Raw genomic sequence first — 5,306 nt, forward strand, 5'->3', positions numbered from 1 at the left:
TAAAGAGAGCTCCAGCCCGGTCGGGCCAGAACTCTCCCCAACCGGATCGGGCTGTATGCCAAGTCTCCCTTTAGTGTTTTTATATTCTTGATTATATGATAGATAAATCTGAAAACTATTTGACTACCTACTACTCCCTAACAATATTCGATTCTATGCCCTAACTATAAGCTTTATCAAAAAGGGATGTGATGTGAACTATCCTCTCTGCCTGGCTTCCAGATAGGGACCACAACTGCATGTTTCCATTCCTTTGGTAAATAACCTTCTGCCCACACTTTAATAAAACTAAGCTAAGATTTCATCATGTACAATGTCATCCAGATGTTTAATTAACTCAGAAGACAGCCTATCTCTTCCCTGGGGTAGTATTTGCCCCCGACATAATTGCATCCTTCAACTCTTGTAGTAAAAAAGAGATTAATAGGATTATCATTTTCTAAACTCTTTTTCAGCTCCACTGATTAACTTACATCAACTCAGTTCTCTTCCTACGCCTTTAAACTCTGATATTCTCTGATCTAGGCACTGCTTGAAAACTGTCAACACACATATCTGCTTTTTCCTTATTGGAAGCTGCTACCACCTCACCCTGTTGTAACACTGGTATCAATCTTCTTTTATACACCCCTGAAATTTTACATAGAGCTGACCACAAATGCCTAACTGAAGTCTCAGGGCCTAGCGTACCACAAAACTTCCTCCAACTATACATCTTTGCCCCCTTGTGCATTAACCAAAATTGGATACTTTCTTAATCTTCTTTATGCAGTTTGTCTACTCCTTACAGCTTCATCACATTCTTTACTCCACCAGGGAACCAGCATACGGGACATAGGTTCCTTTTTCACAGGAATGGTAGCCTACAGCAAGCATCCTCGTGTCTACACATTTGAGAAATCTCTATGTGCTGGTGTTGGTGTGTAGGAGGCTTGGCAGTTGAGGTCTGTGTGGTAGGAAGGGTCATGCCTTTGTGACAAAAAATCCAAAATAGGGGATTGAGCACTGTTGTGGCCATATCAGTGACTATGTATGTAACTACATGGAAACAGTCCAAATGATGCCTGTGGCTTGCACGGTAATAGCGTTACAGAAGGCTAGCTCTAGTCGTCTTAACGAGTAGTCGTTAACAAAACACATCTTGTTGTAACGGAAGGGTGCGGTTCATGTTTCACAGAAATTTTAAGTGCATTTTGTGTCTGTTTAGAGGCACAAAGGCACTCTCTAGAACATGTCCCCACAGCTGGCATTTTAGTAAACTTATATGTTAATTTATAACAAGAGTTATCTCGAGACACTTTAAAGATAGAGTAGGTCTAGACCACACTCCAGAATTTACAAGGACCCAACAGTTCTAGTAGTTTCTTCCAGAGCAAGAAACAGTGCGACAGTGGCGAGGAAAAACTCCCTTTTGGGAAGAAACCTTGGACAGACCCAGGCTCTTGGTAGGTGGCGTCTGACGGGCCGGTTGGGGTTAGAGAGAAGAAGAGTGGCCATAACAGTCACAAAAAAATAGTAGTTTGTTTGTAGTAGTTCTTTGTAGTAGTTCATGGCATAGCAGGGCACTGTGCTACATTACAAGGCACAGCAGGACGTAGCTGGGCACCGCAGAGAGTAGCAGGATGTAGCAGGGCACCGCAGAACGTGTAGCGGGAACATGGCAACAGCTGCAACCATGATTTTGGAGCCTCCCCGATCCGAGGGAACATGCTGGGGGAAAAAGAACATAAGGACTCCGGGGAATGACTCCACAGAGCTAGGTTAGTAACATGCATTTCTGGGACATGGATGCACATAAATGGGAAGATAGAAAGATAGAGGAGAGAGATGCTCAGTGTGTCGAAGGAAGTCCCCAGCTGTCTAAAACTGTTACAGCATAACTAGGAGAGACAGGGTAAAGAGAGGAGCCTGGTCAGGCTAGAACTCTCCCCAACCGGATCGGGCTGTATCGCCCAGCCTCCCTCTAGTTTTATTATATTATTGATTTTATAATAGATAAATCTGACAACTATGACGAGAAGCAGGTGTGCCGGGTTAGGCGGACGCTGCGACTCCCCACTCCCTAACAATATTCAATTCTATGCCCTAACTATAAGCTTTATTAAAGCATAACTAAGAGAGACAGGGTAAAGAGAGGAGCTTGGTCAGGCTAGAACTCTCCCCAACCGGCAATTCTATAGCCGGTTTCCAACCAGGTAGTTACAGGATTGTTGTTATAGGAATAGTCCACTTCTGAACAGTTCTACTAACTACTCTCCCCCCAAATCGGTCTAGCTGTTTGGACTCGCACTGGCCAAGTGGCCATAGGACCTGGTAGGAGGGGTAGGGGAGTGACACAAGCAAACCAACGGCGTTCCAACCTGCTCCTTCCCTAAACAACTTCCTGATGGATTAATCTTAAAATTCTGCACTTTGTCTAAAATAAAAATAACGTTTGTTAAATTACACTCTGTTCATTGTTGTATAATCAAACTTACTTATTTCTAAAAATAAATTTCTTTCCTATTAACCCACGTCTTAATACAATATTTTTTTGGGGAAGGCATAAACCAACCGTATGGTTACACTCAGTAATACTGGTCACTTCTTTTATACACTACATCTATCTTATACGCTATATTATCATTTAGTTGCTCAAATGCTCAGCACTGGTATGTACTGTAGCAGTGGTAATAGTAGTGGATTGGTTTGTATCAGTTCTAACACTGCTCGTATAATGTGTTCATATATGTCATTCGGTTTTCTTTAAATTAGATTATATGATATCAAGGGGAATGGCTATACTTACAAATCCTGGGTGTTGTGACACTGTTTTTGCTTTTATTTCAAATAACCCAAAGTGATTGTCAACGGCAGCAATGGAAAGTTTGCTGGGATCAGACCATGGCAATGTAGATGTAACGTTAATATAAAAGTAACGTTACAGCCTTGAACTGAAAGTCTATCATTTTATGAGCTGGGATCTACTATCCATGGTAGTGGAAGGGGGATTTAATACTTGCAAGTTCTGTTGTGCATGACAAAATGTATATTTATACCTGATAGGGTCGTAGACACGGTTCAAGAAGATATCACTTCCGGTAGGTATTAGAAAGTGATATACTACTTTTTTACTTTTTTATCAGTTAAAGAAATGTCAAAATTGGAAAAAACGCTCTGTATTTGTTTTTTTTTGCTTCCTTTAAGCACAAATTCGGAAATTGGTAAAACAAGTCATTACTTTTGGTCTCTGATGTTAAGCACTTTGGATACCTGCTGGTTGCTGTAAAGTGCTATTTAAATACATTTTGATTTAATTTTTATATTTATTTTGAAAAACAAATGAACGAATAGTACACAGATTACTTTTTGAGTTTGGTTTGAGATATTTTATCTTCTCGCCCAGCTGTGAAGTCATGACGTCTGTTTTTACCGACCCAGCCTAGTTTTTGTTTCAAAATAGAGCTACGTGAAATAGGCAATGTGCAACCCAATATTAACAAATGTTGCACAACGCCCACCTGATCTATCAGACCAATCTAATCTCACACATATTGCACATAACCTGGGATTGCTAAATCTAGGCGGGGGTTTTACAATGTCTCTTGGATACATATCAATTGTAAGAGCCTCTGCCTTGCAAATCTCTGCCACACTTTGCATACTTTACTCTTTTACCCTGATAAGACCCGGCAACGTGTCCAAACCTCTGTCCCCTGTCCGACCGGTGGTTTAATGTACTCTCAAGAAACACTCTCTGTGGCAGTACACCATCTTTGAACGCTGACAGGCGGTTAACAAAGCTGTACTCTTTGAGATATGAAAAGTCATTAAAAATTGTAAGCGTGTCATGAGTTCATCACAATACATCATGTACATGTTCTATAGTAAGTAAGCATTGAACTAATTCTCTGCTCGTGCAGCAGGAGCTGAAAAAGTGTCCTAGTCAGCAGTTTTCAAAGAACAGCGGCAGGACATAAGAACAGGAGAGAAGAGAGCAAATGAAAGTTAAGACGAGCTAATCATTCAATCCCCTCTCCCAAAAGGATGTGAGGCTCCACTGGGTATGACGGTACTTTTCCATCACCGAAGACATCTGGAGGACACAGCCTCCTGCAATCTGATACTCTCTCTCTTTCTGTGTGTGTGTGCGTGTGCGTATGTTCCATCCTGTACGTGGAAATGTTTTGTTGCTACTGATAACATGATTTCATGCTGGTAAAAAAGATTTAGACTAACAGCCCGATAAGACGTGTCGGTATGATGAGAAACTGTGGAGAATTGTGAAAAGAATGAATTCCCCTCGTGTTTTTTTCCTTTGTCTTTTCACACTGTCCCACAGCAGACCTCTGCTTTGTATTGTGTTTTACTGTGAGTTGGGAATGTGTCTTTGCTAAGCCTCACATAAACATGCACACATTTGACAGGTGAACTGATTCTCATTGTAATCTATCTGTCAGAATCTTATGGTGTGCAAAGAATGTATACCAGGCAGAGACGGTCTAAAGTTGAAGGTGAGCATTTGAAGGACACTACACTTGCCGCAGTCCTAATTTCCTGGTTTACCGCTCAGGTGATCAACGGGGGGTGGAGAGTAAGACTGCAATATACAGTACAGAAGTAGTGTGAACATGACTGATGATTTTATGTCAAACCTCCAGAGGTCAGTGTGGTTTCAGTCCCACGTCAACGTAGCAAAGCCAGGATCAGTTGAACCAGTCAGCAGACTCTGCAGGTGTAGTAGTGAGGATGTAGTGACGCAGATATAAAGAGGAAGTAGTAGTAAAGAGGAGGCTGGGCAAAGAGGCAGGAAGAGGAATGCAGGAAGCGCTGCAATGTTCTGCAGGGACAAGGTGACTCCTCTGTAGTGTCCATGGGAATGTTTGCGGCTCACTCTTTTTTTATTTCCTAACACAAAATTAAACACAAAGTAAGTACATTAGTAAGTGTTTGTAAGTCTTTCATATTTTACACCTTAAATTTCAAACCTCATGATGTCATTGGCCATCAGACATTCTAATGACAGTAACACATGAGAGAGCCACAAAGTAAGGTAGTCAGGGGCGGTTTCCCGGACAGAGTTCAAAATAAAACTAGGCGAATTCCACTTAAATACATTCAGTCTTTAAAAATAGCTTTCTGACACACTGGTTAATGTGAGATTAATTAGTTTTAGACTAGGGAGTTGCAGACTTAGGTTAATAAGAACTAACCAGCTATTCTTTGTGAAGCCTGATTAGAGTAATGATGTGCACTTGGTGCTGACCTGATGATGCTTCAAAAACCAGGGATGGACCCTTAAGAGACATTAGAATTGTGTGGAACTG

This window comes from Etheostoma cragini, chromosome 24 (genome assembly GCF_013103735.1).
Source record: "Etheostoma cragini isolate CJK2018 chromosome 24, CSU_Ecrag_1.0, whole genome shotgun sequence".
In the NCBI taxonomy this organism is placed as follows: Eukaryota; Metazoa; Chordata; class Actinopteri; order Perciformes; family Percidae; genus Etheostoma; species Etheostoma cragini.